The sequence below is a fragment of the Chelonia mydas genome, chromosome 2, assembly GCF_015237465.2.
Source record: "Chelonia mydas isolate rCheMyd1 chromosome 2, rCheMyd1.pri.v2, whole genome shotgun sequence".
Taxonomy (NCBI): Eukaryota; Metazoa; Chordata; order Testudines; family Cheloniidae; genus Chelonia; species Chelonia mydas.
The window spans coordinates 214,436,541-214,452,798 of NC_057850.1; the positions used below are offsets into that span (position 1 = coordinate 214,436,541).

At 45.2% G+C, this 16,258-nt stretch overlaps 1 protein-coding gene across 6 annotated transcripts in view; it reads right to left on the reverse strand.

The window, feature by feature from the left end:
• Positions 1-16,258, reverse strand: part of DYNC1I1 (dynein cytoplasmic 1 intermediate chain 1) — a 256,182-nt gene that overhangs the window by 139,241 nt on the left and 100,683 nt on the right. The gene's annotated exons all lie outside the window — the stretch shown is intronic.

Here is a 16,258-nt window from a genome sequence, read left to right on the forward strand (position 1 = left end):
GACAGCTAAATAACATTGTGTTAATATTTAAAAGAAATTGCATCTGAGGATACAAGGAGACAGCTGAGCACAGCTGCTAGGTGCTGTCAAGATTTCTTAGCTGGAACCTCAAAGTCAGGAAGTGGGAAAAGGTTAGTGAGTTTTGTCTGTAAAGTATGGAACAGTAACAAAAAAACCTCAACAACAGGGAATGTAGCTTGAGTCTGGGTCTTAGTCCTGATGATATGGTTTTGGTTGCTGGGTTCTTAGTGGCCTTTTCAAGGCTCCCGCAATCACTGATTGTCACTCTGTTCTATTAGCAAGGGAAAGGAATTGCAAATGGGGAGGAAAATGTAGTGCTCTAAAATAAATAAACAAATAACTAAACAAGAAACCACGCACCCAATCATCTGATGTGCAATAAGTGCACTAACAATCTGACCAAATCTAAAAGTCATGAAGATTTGCAGATTCCTTCAGTGGAATAAAAAAAGTACATGTGCCAACCTGGGGAGAAGAATTTTTTTAAAATGTTGGACAAAAAGATTATGATCATATTTTGCATTCTCTGTGTTCCCCAGCTAGAGTACTTTGGAGCCTGAAAGGAGCCTAAGATTTAAATAGAAAGGTCCTCCTCTGTTTGTCAAGTTGTCATTTTTCCATCTGCAAATAATGAAACAAACTATTCCGAGAGAGAGAAATGGAAGGGAATGTGTTCCATGGATCTGTGGAGAACCACAGAAAAACATATACAGAAAAAGAAGCTGCAGTATGGAGCACTTCCTGACCTCTTCTTGGCTATGAGTCTAAAACAAGGCTCCAAGGCAAGAAAAGCATGAAAGAGCTTACACAAGAAACCCTTCAGAAGTACAGCTCTTTGCTGCACGAATACCACAACACAGGGAAAATCTGCTGTGTAGGAGTACAGTCCTCCCACTTAAAAAGAGCTGGTAATGCCATCATGTCACGGAAAGATTTTCTTCCTGACTTTTGTGCACTGGAGGCATTAGAAAAGTGAGAAAAGTGTGAGCATAGAATTGTGTTACAAGAAAGGTTTCTTAATCTTAACCACATTTTTAGAACATGAATTGTTTTAAAAATGCAGCAGAACTACTGTTCAAATGCTACCGATTCCCATGCAAACTGGTACTGTAGATGTAAAATAAATAAATACTAATACAGCGTTCTTCTAGACTGCCTTCTATTTAGAGATCTCAAAGCATTTTACAAATATTAATGAATTAAGCTTCACTGCAAGGTATTGTAGCATTATTATCCTCATTTTCTTACTTTTGTTTGCATTATAGCAGTCCCTAGAGGTCCCAACTGAGATCAGAACCCCATTCGACTATGTGCTGTTCATACACATAGTAACAGGCAGTCCATGTCCCCAAGAGCTTACAGTCTAAAGAGACAAGAAGAGAAAAGAAACAATACTATTTCCCATTTTGCAGAAGCACAGAAAGAGTAAATGACTTGCTCAAGGTCACAGAAGAATCTAATCAGATCTCGAATCCAGGGTCTGAACCACAAAAGCCACTATGATTAAGTAACCCGTCCAAAATCAGACAGAAAAATCTACGTCAGAGCTGGGTATTGAACCCAGATCTCTTGCATCCTGATCTAATACCTGAAACAAAAGAGAGATAGTGATGAAATCACTGGCTTAAGGTCATGTAAGAAGCTTCTAGAGTCCGGCACAGAACCCAAGTCTCCTGGCTCTCGGTCTGATGCCTTAACTACAGTGTAACTCCAAATTTGCTGTCAATTCCCCACTAGTATTGGTATATAAACATTATTTCCTCTCATTACCTTATGCTAATGAGTAGCTTTCATTTCTATACATCACAGAGCCGACATTAACACCAACTATAGAACTTCAGTTCAAAGGAGCTATTCTTGTATATTACAAAGTTCTCAGAAAATACCATTCCTACTGACCTGAAATATCCTTGAGAAATGTAAGATGTGTTACAACCTTCTCCATGAAATTTGGCTGGGTCTCATCAGTGTCCACTGACAATCTGAAGCTACACTTTAACATCTGTGAGGAATAAGTGTTTTGCCAAGCTTGCTGTTGATCTGACAGTTCACCAGATCTCTATGTCCTTTATTTTCATTCCGCTGATTTCTCTTTCATTTGAATTTACATTTTAGTCTCCCAGCCGGTCCTGCTAATACTGTAAGCACCAAAGGAGCACACCTTTGTATAAACTAAACTGGTCCACACATCACAGAGTGCACAGAAACAGTACCCTTACCTTGAAAAAATTATCAGAGATACACATTTCTTGTTGTCTCAATCCTGGAATTCAGAACTGTTGCTTTATTTGCCTGCCAGTGCCAATTAAGATTTTTAGCATTATTCGCTTTATACCCACTGACATGCCATGCATCTTCCCTTTCACTGAAATGTTGTGGGACCTTAGACAAGTCACTTCTTGACCCCAAGCCTCAGTTTCTCCTCCCACCATTTGTCTTGCTATTTTGACTGTGATTTTTTCGAAGCATGGACTGCCTCTTTACTATACGTTTGTACAGTGCCTATGTTTGTACAATGGGGCCTTGATCTCAGTTGGAGGTTCTAGATGCTACCATAATATAGATGATAAATAAATAATAATAACTGGGGGAGCACAGAGACTGCACCCAGTCCTATTTACTCCTCTAGGAGACCGGCAGCAAGTATTCAAGGTGACTGGATGGCATGGAGAGGAGGTGCGCCCTTGGCTCCACCCCAGCACCAGCACACAGAAGGGAGAATGCTGCACCCATAGTAGGAAAGCAGACTTCCCCCCATTACCCCCACCCCCTCCACACACACACATACACACTGTTTACCCTCTGTGGTGGTGCAGTTCTGCACTGCACCTTCCTCTGGGTTGTGCCTAAATGTCATGATCTAGCCCCAAGTAGAGGGGAGAGCCTTGATTAATACTAGTAATGAGCCCATTCTAGACATGTTTCATTTCAGGGGAGGTGTAGTGAGGCAGCTGGGACATTAAATCATAAAAATGCAGAATATTTAAGACATTTTTCCCTAATTAAATCAGTGATGTAGCTGGAATGAAATACAACCCAGCTTTCAAACATTTTCCTATTTAGTTCAATTTGCTCATAGACTGATAGCTAAACTAAAACCAGATTTTACCTCTGTTCCCATATATGGGGAAAATAGAGATGACCAAGGTCCCATGGAACTTGGTTTAGAAGTTCTCTGTTTTTTTCTCATTAACTCCAGAACAAACATAAAAAGCACTTATTAAAATAGTCCATGAGCTGTTTCCAATATACAATGCCAGAGGTCTGCAATGTATGAGATGGGCTGGTGATCTCAGCCCACTTTCTAGTGGACAGGTGTTCATGTTGTAATTGGCACATTTGTTGGTAATCACGGCAGAGGGTCTGGAGCATGAATTACTCCTGGACAAAGTCCTCCCCAATAGAGTGGAGGCTTCATTAACTGATAGGCCTAGGGTCTTGGGCACTGGGTATAGTTATTTTGGGGAGCAGAACTGATTTGGAAGGGCAACCAGGAAGGTATGCTGCAGCAATATGGGAAGATGGCAGGAAGGTGGACCAAGAGGAGAAGATGGCTAGCCACCATGTGTCTGGAACCTGCAGATGTACCAAGTGGTCTCTGGGAGGAACTATAGCAGAAGAACAGCATGGTATGGGAAAATGGGTGAGTTAAGGATTCTATCAGTGGGAGAGAAAGAGAGATAGACAGACAAGATGAAATTCTGACCCACTGAAGCAAATTGCAGAACTATTGACATCAACAGGGCCAGAATTTCACTAGTAGAACTAGCTAAGGAAAACCAATGCTGTGAAAAGGGAGCACTGGTAACCATTCAACATTGAAATAGTCTCAGTGCAACTCTTCAGTGAAATTGCAGGATTAAAGGGTTATGGACATGGGGTGCATAGGTTGCCTGTGGGTTAATCCAATTCTGATTGAGGCATATTGACAGATAGCATGGATAAGCTTGCACGGCCAATTGCTTTTCCAGTTCCATGCATAAGAAGAGATCTTTAGTCTCCAGGCCTATCAATCTGTCATTTTTCACAAGCATTCATTTCATTTTAATACCCTTTTTTAAAAAGGTTTGGTTTTGGTGAACATCCCAGAGTTCAGATGCTTCTCCAAAGCACAGAGGACTTTATTCCAAGCTCTTCATTCTGAAAATTACATTGGAAATTTCACAAGAAAAATCTTTTCCTTCTCAAATTTCCAGAACATTCAGGTTTCATCCAGGTCAGAAATACAACACAAATGGCCTTTCCTGTGGCATTCTAGTACTTCTGCTTCCAGCGCTCATCCAATACTAGGAGCGAAGAGGAAATCAACAAACAAATAAACTGACAGAAAAAGGGAACTGTGCTTTTCAAAATAATTTTTTTTTTCAGTTTTTGGCCAGGGATCAGGCCAGTTCTTTTTAAATCTACACATTCCCTATTACTAGCATTCAACAATGAAATGCTATAGACATTTCTGAATAAAGAACTAAACTTCAAAATGCTGCTGAGGCCCTTGTCTGCCACTTCCCCAGGGATGAGAGCAAAACCCAGTAAACTGAGCAGGACTTAGTTATATCCAGTAGGAGGGAGGGAAGGAAGGATATGGCCCCCTGCTTTTCCTTTACTCCAGTTAGCTCCTCCAGCGGATACAATAATGAAACAAACCTAGAATGTCCTTCTTGTATTTCTCTTGCATTCAGAGTTTCTTTAACCACAACATTAAGGGCTCTATTCTTCACCCTCAGAAGTCAATGGAAAAGGTCTCATTGACTTCAGTGGGAGTAGGTTCAGGCCCTAAGGCAGTTGTGCTTCCTAATGGCCCAATCCTGCAAGGCACCGTGCACCCTCGACTCCCATCTATTTCAGTGGGAGTTGTGGGTGTTCAGCCTCTTCTGCTGAACTTTTGCAACTTGCAAGATAGGGCCTATCGATTTCTATACCTCATGGTTTGCTTGGCACTTTCTTGTAGAGACAGAATTTCCATCAGCCAAGGAATGCAATAAACACATGGAGAGAAAGATTTGTGAGTAGAATCATTTAGAAATCAAAGGTTTATAATATACCATTTAAAGTATTTTGTGGATTAAATGACTGAATAATCATCAAAGATGAGAGATTAATGGTAACCTGGTCCAAAGCCCTGCATTTATGCATAGGCCAAGTAAAATGGTAGACAGGTGCACTGTAGCTTAGAATTAATAGAGGACGTCTGTTTGTATTGCTGCCTGTCCCTCACTTTTCAGCCCCATTAAGGTTATTATGAATGTTGTTTTGTAAAAAGAAAAAATATTTCCCAGACTCAATGGCAAATATATTTATCTTTAATATTTATCCACCCCCCTCCCCCATCAATTATACTTCTTGGCAGCACTATAAAACAATGCAGGGAGAAAAATCTAAATCTGCTCTCAGCAGAGCTCCATAAAAATTACTTTCATCCTTTCGTTAAGGAAATCCAGATAGGCCACTGAAAAACAGCTCCCTTTTTGTAATGTTAACAATCACTGCAGATTTTTTTTTTCTTCTTCCAAGAATTACAAGAATTTTATTTTCACTCCCATCTGTTTTTCCAGTGCAATTTTATCATAAATTGCAAGAACAGCATACAAAACAACTGTAAATCATTTATTAAATAAAAGAAATATTGTTCTCTACCTCAAGATGTGCTTCTGGAACTCCCAAAAATTCTCCACCACCAAATAAGGATGAGTTGATTCCTTTCATACGGTAATTGCCATACAACACCTTTTGTTATGATGTTTGTTCAACAGCAAATGGCAGGAGCTGCATAAGCAACCTGCCTGCTTCTTAGGTTTATAAAGTAATAAAGAGAAGAATGCAAAGGGTGGTCTTGGTGCAAATTTAAGATGTAGCTTGTATGGGACTCAAACCTGGGGCTATGGAGTCATCACACGCCAATCTTCCACCAGGCCACTCACAGGTAGCAGCTGGGACAAGCCCAACTGCCAACCCCTATGAGCAGACTGGGAGAGTTCCAAGGCTCCTGATTGGGCCACAGCCCCTATTTAAGATAGAGGAGGAAACAGGAAGTTGTCTGTACAACTGGGCTCTACCCTGCCATGGACTGCTGGTCTGGTGTTTATCTGTTCCTGCCTTCAGATCCTGATTCTTGATCCCTGCCCTCCATTTTATCTCTTGCTTCTGATCTCTTGTGTTCCAGCCTGGTCTGATTCCTGCTAATTGGCTCCTGGCCCCTGGCCCCGGCCACCCATGCCTTGATCCTGACAGTCAGATTATTTTTCCAAATATCAAGGTGCTGTCTGATATAGCAGAAATCTACAACTATGCACAACACCAAATACAATTAGCAAGTAAAGATTAAATGTAATAGGGATAAAGACACTTTAAGTTAAGCCTCAAGCAGTAGAACATATTGCAATATCAGTGTTGTAAGGTTTCAGAGTAGCAGCCGTGTTAGTCTGTATTCGCAAAAAGAAACAACCTTTTTGCGAATGTTGTAAGGAAGATTTACACGCGCAGGAGTGGATAATAGAAAGAATTGGGAGTGAACTTCAAAGACTTTCACTTTTATGTCATCGGCCCAAATGTTTCCCAATGACTGGAAGCACTTGCTATGTGATAGCCGTTCACTGGAGTATGTAAAATAAAACTGTGGTCAAAGTCTAACTCCTAATGGACAAATATCAACAGCATGCAGCAGGCACTAATTGAGCCCTCACTGGCAGCCTTAAGAGAGAGATTAAAGACTGAATAGCCACAAAGAGTAAGGCCTTGTCTACATAGAGATACGTACTTTTAACTAAAAGTGTGAATTTTTTAAACAAGTTTAGCTAAATCAATGCGAAAGGTTGTGTGAACACTCTAATTTTGGTTTAAATCAGACTTATTCAGTTTAGCTTAAGTTAGTTAAGAAGAAGGTTTAAGCTAAAATGGAATCAGACACTCAAATTGAAATTCAGTGAAGTTCTATGACTTGTGCTATACAAGAGGTCAGACTAGAAGATCATAACAGTCCCTTCTGGCTTAATAGTATATGAATTTATGAAATCGAGTGCCCACACAAGAGTTTGCAGGAGTTTCACTAAATCCAGTTTATTTAAACCAGTGTACATTTGTGTGTAGACAAGGCCTAAATTGTCCCCTCACCCATAAGGCGACTTCCCTGGGTCAGAGATTTTAAACATGTTAGTGAGGAAGCTTGCCCTGCCTTTCCCCGTGCCAAACCTCGTCTTTGGATAAGCAGAGAACTTCCCACGCCAGGGCTCTGTTCAGCACTTCCTTGAGCATTATTAATAACAGAAACTGTAAAATGTTACCACATTCCCTCACTATTTAAGATTCAGATTTCTCTTGCCTGCATATAACTTTCTCAAAATGTCACCCTTTGGGGTTAAATTTTCTAGGCTCACTCTCATCCTGAAGGTGAATTCTGCAGCTGGGAATAAAGGTCACACAAATTATTTTCCTGTTTTGGTCCAAATGTCAACAAAAATATTCATCAAATAGTAAATATGTGATACTCCTGATTTAAAGTAGATTTTAGGAATTCATTCTGTAACTGATACCTTGACTTTTAATGAGATCTCAGAAACACAGTGGATTCCATTCCAAATTGAAGCATTATAAAAAAAATAAATTTCAGGGCATCAAGTTACACTGTGACTATTTTGTATTTTTACTAGAAAATACATGAGGAGGGATGAAAGGAAGGACAAAGACAGGTGGGGGAGCACCAAGAGATGATACTGGTCAGAAGATCAGCAGTGCTCACAGTGCACCAGCTGCCCAGACATTGTTAAGGTTGTTTTTTTCTTTTTGTAGGCATCACGGCAGGGGAGAGTTCTGAAGAGGCATGTGAACAAGGACAGTGAGGTGGTGGATATTTGTAGGGAACTCCTCCCACAAATCAGAAGGTGGCCTGGGAGAAAGCACAAAGGTGCTTGATGGAAAATTTTACAGGTTGGTATAATCTGCGGAAGAAAGTGTTAAATGGAAAAATCACTCTCTGTGTGTCCTTAGTTCATCCTGCGTGACATTCACCTTGTGCAGAGGGCTAGCTAATGGTCTTTCACCGCATTTAACCCTTATATTGGGGTATATGGAGCAAGCAGTGCAGCTGTGACTGCAAGAGTGCTGTTGTACCCTCCACGTGGTGCAAAGAGGGGCCACAGCATTGGCTCTCGTTGTCCATTGTAAGAGTGCTAGCAGGGCTGAGCTGTGGAGTGGCCAGGGAAAGGGCCACAGGATCCATATCTACTGGGATACAGTGGCTCCCCATCCCCAACACACTACACAAGTGGTGCAGAGGGAGGGCTGGAGCATCCAGGCCAGCACATAATCTGGTGTACTATGCTAGCCCTGGGCTAGGGGAGAGGTGCGTTTTACCTCCAGTCCCTTTCTTCACCACTCTAAGAGCCTGATTACTTGGGCTTTCTATAGCTGAAATGATTTTCACTTGCTATGAGCAGTAAAGATTGCTGTACAATGAAACTCTGAGATTGCTAGCAGCAAGTTACCGCTCTACCCACTGAATCATGCAAATTGGCTTTATGCTTTGGCCTGTGGAAGCTGATCCTTGATATCATTCCACCTCACACATAGAACAGCATTTTGTAAAGCAGAAATGCCAAGCTAAATGGCCAGCCTCTGCAGCCACCTTTTGTTTTACACACCTCCATTCTTTCCACCATTTTTAGGACAAAGTCCTGCTCTCTGGCCCACACTGTGCCTCATTAATTTATATTTTTTATTTGATCCCGGGATAAAGCTTCCACTGATGTCAATGGGATGTGTGGGAGGGGTTAAAGGCCCTGGTTCAGCAACGTACATAAGCAGGTACCTAACTTTAAATGCAAATCCCAGGTGCTCTAACCACTGGACCATCCTTTCTGTCTTAAGGCATACGTTGAAGTCTCTGGCTGAATTGGCCCAAGTACACAACATGCCATTGCAATCCCCATAGCAAATCTGAAAGGAGGATTTTGTCCTAATTTTCATGAACACCACCACCTTCCAAACAAGTGTGTTGCTGAGAGAGGGGGAAGAGGTCAGAGAGAAAAAGGATGATGGGGGCATTGACTAAAACCAACCTACAACATTATTATTCCAGCATGAAATGTTTACAGAATTAAATGTGGGATTACAAAAAACCCCCAGCCTTCTAATGCAGTTTCATGTTACCTCCAAGAGTTTTGATTCCACTTATGAGCCTTCCCGAATGAAAGTCCTGGCTATGGGCCTGCCTCAAAAATACATTTTTTTCTTAGAGTGGGTTTGCCAGTTGTCAATGCCGCTTCCTTGCTAGCCAGCAAAATATGTTCATACAGCTGGCAATTACCATTCTTTTCTCTACTGGTAAGGGGCATGACTTCACTCTTCGACTTAAGATCCCTGGATCCTTTCCTTATTGCATATTCTAGTCAATTTAATTAACCCTTTCAAAAGAACCAAGCAGGTTTTTTTAGTGAGTTTAAGTGGTTCCATCTGAGAACATTGTGCAGGCACAGGAGTATGTTTTACACATTGATTTACATAGTGGGGATGTCAATTGGGTGGGTTTATTAGACACTCAGCTGCTGCACACCAGGGATTCGTAAACACTGGTTACAGTCAATATTAGGGTTGCAAACTTTCTAATGGCACAAAACTGAACATCCTTGCCCCGCCTCCTGCCCCGCCCCTTCCCCGAGGCCCTGCTCCTGCCCCTTCTCTGAGGCCATGCCCCCACTCACTCCAGCCCCCCTCCCTCCATTGCTCGCTCTCCCCCACCCTCACCCACTTTCACTGGGCTGGGACAGGGGTGCGGGAGGGGGTGAGGGCTCCAGCTGGGGGTGCAGGCTCCAGAGTGTGACAAGAAATGAGGGGTTCAGGGTGCAGGAGGGGGCTCCGGGCTGGGGCACAGGGTTGAGGTGCAGGAGGGGCTGAGTGCTCCGGCTGGGGGTGCGGGCTCTGGGATGGGGATGGTGATCAGGGGTTTGGGTTGCAGGAAGGGGCTCTGGGCTGGGGCTGAGGGGCTTGGAGTGGGGGAGCAGGCTCAGGGCTGGGCCAGGGAGTCAGGGTGTGGGATGGGGGTGTGGACTTCGGCTAGGGGTGTGGGCTCTTGGGTGGGGCCAGGGATGAGGGGCTTGGGGTGCAGGAGGGGGCTTTGGGCTGGGGCCATGGGGTTTGAAGTGTGGGAGGGGGCTCAGGGCTGGGGCGGGGGGTTGGAGTGCAGGACGGGGGATGGGGTGCGGACTCCAGGAGGTAGTATGGGGGCAGAAGGGGACTCAGGGATGGGGAAGGGGGTTGGGGTGAAGGAGGCAGTGCAGGGTGTGAGCTCCAGGAGGGGGCTCAGGGCTGGTTAGGGGTGCTGGAGGGGTTGCAGGGTGCAGGCTCTGGGAGGGAGTTTGGGTGTGGAAGGGGATTCCGACCTGGGGCAAGGGGCTTGGGGTGTGGGCTCCAGCCGGGCAGCACTTACCACAGATGGCTCATGGTTGGCAGCACGGTGGGGCTAAGGTAGGCATGACCAGCCCCTAGGCAGAGACACAGCCAGGTGGCTCTGCGCAGTGCGCGCTGCCCGCCCCTGCAGGCGCCGCCCCCACAGCTCCCATTGGCCACAGTGCCTGGCCAATGGGAGCTGCAGAGCCCATGCTGGGGGGCAGGGGCAGCACATATAGCTTCCCTGATCGCCGCTGCACCTAGAGCCAGACAAGCCAGCTGCTTCCAGGGAGCTGTGCGGAGCCAAGGCAGGCAGGGAGCCTGCCTTAGCCCAGCTGCACCGCCAACTGCACTTTTAACATCCCTGTCGGCAGTGCTGACCAGAGCCACCAGGGTCCCTTTTAAACTGGGTTTTCCAGTCGAAAAACGGATGCCTGGGAACCCTAGTCAATATTCATATAAAACAAAAGCTCTTGGGGCCTGATCAAAGCCTATTGAAGTCAATGGGAGTCTTTCCACTGACTTCAACAGACTTTGCAGCTGGCCCTTATGGCCAAAATTCCTTTTCGAAGCTTGTTCTCAACCTCACCATGACGGGAGGAGCTATTTCTCAAGCGTACCCAACCCTACACTACAGGCCTGCAAAGGAGTAGAGAATCTGCCGCCTCTCCGAGCAGGGGTTAAAGAAAACTTGTGGGTTCAGCTAGCCTCACCCCTCTATACCTGCAGCCAATGCCAGGCTTGGAGGGGGGAGGAAAGAAGGGAGCCTGGCTCAGTTGGGGCTGACTGTCGAGAAGGAAGGAACTCACGGTTTGCCTGCCTGAAGGGACAGAGCAGTGACCTGCCAGCTAGGGTTGCCAGGCATCCGGTTTTCGACCAGAGTGGCCAGTTGAAAAGGGACCCTGGCGGCAGTGCCGACTGGGCTATTAAAAGTCTGGTTGATTCCTCAAGGAATCAATTCTGAAGCACTTAGAGGAGAGGAAAGTGATCAGGAACAGTCAGCATGGATTCACCAAGGGCAAGTCATGCCTGACTAATCTAATTGCCTTCTATGACGAGATAACTGGTTCTGTGGATGAAGGGAAAGTAGTGGACGTGTTGTTCCTTGACTTTAGCAAAGCTTTTGACACTGTCTCCCACAGTATTCTTGCCAGCAAGTTAAAGAAGTATGGGCTGGATGAATGGACTATAAGGTGGATAGAAAGCTGGCTAGATTGTCGGGCTCAACGGGTAGTGATCAATGGCTCCATGTCTAGTTGGCAGCCGGTATCAAGTGGAGTGCGACCAAGGGTCGGTCCTGGGGCCGGTTTTGTTCAATAGCTTCATAAATGATCTGGAGGATGGTGTGGATTGCACCCTCAGCAAGTTTGCAGATGACACTAAACTGGGAGGAGAGGTAGATACGCTGGAGGGTAGGGATAGGATACAGAGGGACCTAGACAAATTGGAGGATTGGGCCAAAAGAAATCTGATGAGCTTCAACAAGGACAAGTGCAGAGTCCTGCACTTAGGACGGAAGAATCCAATGCACCGCTACAGACTAGGGACCAAATGGCTCGGCAGCAGTTCTGCAGAAAAGGACCTAGGGGTTACAGTGGATGAGAAGCTGGATATGAGTCAACAGTGTGCCCTTGTTGCCAAGAAGGCCAATGGCATTTTGGGATGTATAAGTAGGGGCAATGCCAGCAGATCGAGGGACGTGATCGTTCCCCTCTATTCGACATTGGTGAGGCCTCATCTGGAGTACTGTGTCCAGTTTTGGGCCCCACATTACAAGAAGGATGTGGAAAAATTGGAAAGAGTCCAGCGGAGGGCAACAAAAATGATTAGGGGACTGGAACACATGAGTTATGAGGAGAGGCTGAGGGAACTGGGGATGTTTAGTCTACGGAAGAGAAGAATGAGGGGGGATTTGATAGCTGCTTTCAACGACCTGAAAGGGGGTTCCAAAGAGGATGGCTCTAGACTGTTCTCAGTGGTAGCAGATGACAGAACAAGGAGTAATGGTCTCAAGTTGCAGTGGGGGAGATTTAGGTTGGATATTAGGAAAAACTCTTTCACTAGGAGGGTGGTGAAGCACTGGAATGCGTTACCTAGGGAGGTGGTGGAATCTCCTTCATTAGACGTTTTTAAGGTCAGGCTTGACAAAGCCCTGGCTGGGATGATTTAATTGGTGATTGGTCCTGCTTTGAGCAGGGGGTTGGACTAGATGACCTCCTGAGGTCCCTTCCAACCCTGATATTCTATGATTCTATGATTCTATGGTGGCGCAGCAGGGCCCAGGGCTAAGGCAGGCTCCTTTCATGCCCTAGCTCCCGGTGTGGCTCCCGGTGTGGCTGGCAGGTCCCTGTGGCCCTTAGGCACATGGGCGGCCAGGGGGACTTCACACGCTGCCCCCGCCCCAAGTACCAGCTCCACAGCTCTCATTGGCTGGGAACCGCACCAATGGGAGCTGTGGAGGCGGCGCCTGCGGATGCGAGGGCAGCACGCGGAGCCTCCCTGGCCGCCCATGTGCCTATGAGCTGCAGAGACCTGGTGACCGCTTCCTGGGAGCCGTGGTAAGCACCACCAGGTCCCCAAACCCCCTCCCACACCCCAACCCCCTACCCCAGCCCAGAGTCCCCTCCCACATCCAAACTTCCTGCTGGACCCCACACACCCTCAACCCCCTACCCAAGCCCTGAGCCCTCTCCTACACCCCAAGCCCCTCACCCCCGGCCCACCCCAGAGCCCACACCCCCAGCTGGAGCCCTGATCCCCCCTCCCACATGCCAAACCCCTGCCCCAGTGAGTGAGGATGGGGGAGAGCAAGCGACGGAGGGAGGGGGGATGGAGCAAGTGGGGCGGGGCCTCGGGGAAGCGGTGGGGCAAGAATGTTCATTTTTGTGCCCTTAGAAAGTTGGCAACCCTACTGCAGCCAGTGCAATCACTGGAGGTAAGTAAGCCTTCCCTGTGAAAAGAGGAGCCTGCAGATAAGCCTCCCCTTTACCAAGAGGAGCCTGCAGATTAAGGTTAAAAATTCCCAACTTGTGTGCCTAGAAGTATAGCATCTAAAACCGTACGTTGGCACCTCAGCACCCCTAAAAAGGCCAAAGTGACAAGCCATGGTCATACAAGAAGTCTGTAGCACAATCAGGTAGTTCTATGCCTCAACCACAAGACCATCCTTTGTTCCTAGGATAACAGGATTATGTCTTTCCCTGTCTCAGGGAAGCATGATCTCCTGTTTCTGTCACAAATAGGACTCACGTTATACTCCAAAATAGCACTCAGGTAAAGACTAAAGACTCTGATCTCAATTACACCAGTAGAAATCCAGTGTCACTCCTTTGCCCAAGTTAATGGAGATACCCAGATTTACACAAGTGTAAATGAGATCAGAATCTGGTCCAAAATATATGGCTGAAGGCTCCCACCCCAAACACAATTCTGAAGGTGCGATGGCTCAACCTGTCTATATCAGAAAATGTGGACAAGCTGCTTAAGGGTTACATTTCCTTGTCAAGTACTTTGACTTCAAAACCATACTGCAGGGTAGCCCACGACTCAGGCACATCCTACAAAAACATGCAGCAGAACTCCGATATTGAACTTCAGCCCAGTTTTAACTGACTGCCAGCTCTCAGCCACTTCCTAAAGCTACAGATAGCCAATACCAACGTTGTAATTTCTAAATGTGTACTTTGCTCAGCTGGAGACCAGATACTGAGGGTTTTGGCTTGCCTTCTGAAATATAAACATGACATTTCAGCTGCCCACAACAGACCCCCACCTTAGACACCTTCCTGAAGGAAAAAAATAGTTAATGTGGGTGGCAGGCAGGCAGTCACGCCTATTAAGATGATAACACTGAAGTATAAACAATCCAGCCTTTTCATCATGCATTGACAAATAATTTGAAGTGCTCCTGGTAAAATCCCTTAGAAACCTCTTCAGATGTGTTTGAAATTAAGACATTAGCAACAAGTTAGATTGATATTTATAATTAATGTCACCACAATCATTGGTTCAATGTAGTTAGTTATGTATCTGGATGGCAATATTTAACAACAAAATGGCTTTCACTGCACAACAGTTCCCAAAAAATTTGTACAGGATTCTACAAAATTTAGAAGCAGCAGTCCAGGGGAAAGAGAAACACTTGAGCACTGAAATTCAGGTGAACGTTGAAAGTATCTCCATACACAAGACCCACAGTCATTTTGTCTGCTTGGCCTACTTGCATGTTGGTTGACAGCAGTGACTTTGATAACATTTCTGGACGTGCTACAGTCTCAGACTGTGATGATGGGTTCACAAGTTAACATGGGGTTGGTGACTGTTCCTTTTTAACCTACTCATCTCCCTACTTTTGAGGTTCCACATTCTAGTATACTGACTGCTGCCTCTCCCTCTGTGCTCCAAGAATCCCATAGCAATTAATACTGACTGTTTACTTGCTCAGAGGAGGAGGTCAGTGATCCTTCCATGCAAGTGCGAGGGCAAATCCCTATGCAGAAGCTGCATGAGTCAGTGATGAATAGAGCCACACCAAGTTCTGGAGAATGAGAGTCTTGATTGACATGCCCCTGTGCAGCATGCCAATTCTGTTTGTTTTCAAGCTGGTTCAAAACGTTGAGATTTTTTCCATGAAAAATTTAATACCATTTTTGAGTAGCTCTCTTTGTGTGTGTGTGTACATATGTGTATGCTATTACTCTCCAGTGGCTGACCTATAGAGAGGCTACTACTAATACCAGCGAGGAGCTCTCTCCATAAGTTCAGTGATAGAGGCCTCAGTATTTAAACTGAAAGACTTGCGGTCAAGCCCAGCTCCTCAGAGGTGTGTGGGATTTATTCAGTAGTTTTATCTATGGTCTATGTGTTCATTACACCATCGTCTGCACATACAGCTTGCGGAATATTTAAACCGTCCCAAATTATATTTAAACCATCCCAAATTATCTTCAGATTATCTGACACAACATCACGTTGCAACAAGCTGCAATGTCTGCATCACCACATCATCACACTATGACACAAACATCACCGGAGTGACACAAGGACTTTGTCCCAGAGGTAATCCTATTGATGACGCAGGCTCCAAACTTCTGTATCCCTTCACCCCCCATCTCTACGTCTAATGCTCCCATCTGCACTAAACTAGCATTTACTGTTGCAATACTGATTGGTGCTTTAGGGCAACAAGTAATAGGAAAGAGCTTTAATGAAAGTTAGATTAAGTTTAAGCTAATGTACTTCATGGGAGACCAACTGAATTTCTGCAGGATGGAGAATGGCTTTGACAAAAGGGAGAGGATCTATAAAACAGCAAGAATCCCCAAAGGTGAGAGAGAGCCATACGCAACAGGTGAAATGGCCTGGAGAAGAAAAGCAGAAGCTAGAGGAAGAGTAAATGAGAATTTGGCATCAGAGAACAGGGCTGTAGATACAGAGGCAGGGTATAATAACTAGAGCTGGATCTTCATCCACACAGAAGCCAAGAGAGTACTTTCCCTTGGAAAAAATAAATTGAGAAGGGTGAAGGTAGATGGAAAACCATGATTATTATAAAATGTTTCACAGAACAAGGCTCAAATTTTCTCCCCTATGCAAAGCCTGAGCGTATGAATTCAGCAAAGGGGAGAGCCAAAGGAACGGAAGAGAACAGAAGCCTACGATCCAGTGGCAGGAAGCTGAAGCTAAACAAATTCAGACTGGAAATAAGATACACATTTTTAAAGTGAGAGTAATTAACCATTGTAACAATTTACCAAGGGTGGTGGAGTCTCCATCACAGGTGATTTTTAATTCAAGATGGGACGTTTTTCTAAGAGATACGCTTTAGGAATTATTTGGGGGACATTCCATGGCCTGTGTT